The 2,500-nt window shown below is 48.6% G+C and overlaps 1 protein-coding gene across 1 annotated transcript in view; it reads right to left on the bottom strand.

The window, feature by feature from the left end:
* The window catches only part of nav1b (neuron navigator 1b), a 62,855-nt gene that overhangs the window by 48,062 nt on the left and 12,293 nt on the right, over positions 1-2,500 (bottom strand). The gene's annotated exons all lie outside the window — the stretch shown is intronic.

The following is a 2,500-nucleotide window of genomic DNA, read 5'->3' as shown; positions in this document are numbered from 1 at the left end:
TAGTATATGGTTCTGGTGAATGTCATCTTAACTAGTATACGGTAGTGTGTGATATTTTGCTAATGGTGGACGCAGATAAGTGTGGAGCGTGTTGTGAGGGGGTACAGGAGAAAACCCCACTAGGATGTGTAGAGCAGGGGGTATGGGGTAAGTGCAATTAGAGTGTGTAGTGTACAGGGGGTATGGAGTAAGTGCAATTAGAGTGTGTAGTGTACAGGGGGTATGGGGTAAGTGCAATTAGAGTGTGTAGTGTACAGGAGGTATTGGGGTAATTGTAACATGCTGCTGGGTTTAAGATGTAATACGTCCTGATTAGGTTAACCGTGCCAATAACCTCTTTCGCCATGGAGACGCAGATGGCACACTCAGTGAAACACAAATCCCTCCGCCTCACTCTTCACCAGCGTCTGTCTAAGACCGTTTGGTTACCACGGCAACACAGCGAGACAACAACGTCCCGCTATGAGCCACTTGCATGCTGTGTGTGTACAAGACACAAGCCCCCAATGCACACACACACACACACACACACACACACACACACACACACACACACACACACACACAAACACACACACATAAGCACAAAAACAAATTCACACAACCATACACATACACACACACACACAAAATGTATACACTTACTTACACATATGCACACACACACACACACCTCAAACACCCCATGAATTCAGTGTTTTAGTAACCATTTCAGAGTTACTCTGAGGTCTTCTCTGTGCAGTTTAAAGAAGCCAGAAGAGGCTCTCAATTCAGGCCCCTTAGCTGACAATGCACACACACACACAGAGACACAGACACACACACACACACACACACACACACACAGGCATGCACACACACATTAACTCTGATCTCTGGAGTGAGCAGGGGAGGCTCTGAGCTCAGGCCCCTTAGCTGACAAAGCACACAATCTCTCTCACACACACACACACACACACACACACACATTAACTCTGATCTGTAGAGCGGGCAGGGGAGGCTCTCAGCTGCTTCTCATTGAGAGGAGGAAATGAGGTCCAGGTGCCGACCCGACTCCAGCTCCAGCTCTGAAAGTGATCCCTGGCTTTTCACCCGCCGTTATGAGAGGGCCATGCAGGCGAGGTGCTGGACTGGACCAACACACACACACACACACACACACACACACACACACACACACACACACACACACACACACACACACACACACACACACACACACACACACTGCCGGCACTTCACACACACTACGGCACTTCACACACTCCCGGCGCCTCTGACACCACTTTCTCATGTTCTGTGGATTCGCTGCCGTGCCCTTGGGCCTCAGCGCTCGAGTGCCCCCAGTCTAACTCTGGCTCAGATCTGGCCCTGGTCTGGCCCACATGCGGCACAAGGTGCCATCTGGGAGAGGCTGTGGAGATTACAGAAAGGATAAACGTCCACACCCTGCTTTTCGTCCCAACACTAAGTTTTGCTCCCAAAACCACAGTGTGCGGACATTCATCCTCTCACCCGATTACCTTTACGCATGACCGAGAACTGGATTCATCCTCTCACCTGATTACCTTTACCCATGACCGAGGACTAGAAACAGTTCAGCCCTACATAACACACTGATCTCCACACTGGGCTGCACTCTGCCACACTGGTCTGCCAGACCAGTACCAGTACACATTCATGTCCCAGTACCAGTACACATTCATGGACCAGTAACAGTACACATTCTTGGACCAGTACACATTCATGGACCAGTACCAGTACACATTCATGGACCAGTACCTGTACACATTCATGTCCCAGTACACATTCATGAACCAGTACACATTCATGGACCAGTACCAGTACACATTCATGGACCAGTACACATTCATGGACCAGTAACAGTACACATTCATGGACCAGTACCAGTACACATTCATGGACCAGTACACATTCATGGACCAGTACACATTCATGGACCAGTCCCAGTACACATTCATGGACCAATACACATTCATGGACCAGTCCTAGTGCACATTCATGGACCAGTACCAGTACACATTCATGGACCAGTACCAGTACACATTCATGGACCAGTACACATTCATGGACCAGTACCAGTACATTCATGGACCAGTACCAGTACACATTCATGGACCAGTCCCAGTACACATTCATGGACCAGTACCAGTACACATTCATGGACCAGTACCAGTACATTCATGGACCAGTACCAGTACACATTCATGGACTTTGACGTTGGCTGGCCAGGGAGTTTACATGTGAGAATGCCACAGGATCTGGTAACAGGTCCGCCCGTCTAAAAGAGTCCCATGACTCAGAGACAGATTTAAAATGACTCCTGACTTTTAATTACTTTAACAGCTACATCTTGCCTCTCGGCAGCTAAAGGCTATGGGCTTCATTTAATTAATTGGTTATTATTTGGGCTGAATTCATATTTGAGAGGCGTTAGTGGAAATGTGTGCTGTGATTGGGCGCGGCAGCTGTCACTCAC

Source organism: Clupea harengus, chromosome 5 (genome assembly GCF_900700415.2).
Source record: "Clupea harengus chromosome 5, Ch_v2.0.2, whole genome shotgun sequence".
NCBI classification, from domain to species: domain Eukaryota; kingdom Metazoa; phylum Chordata; class Actinopteri; order Clupeiformes; family Clupeidae; genus Clupea; species Clupea harengus.
Note: the sequence above shows the minus strand (reverse complement) of the source record. Positions and strands in the feature narration are given on the sequence as shown.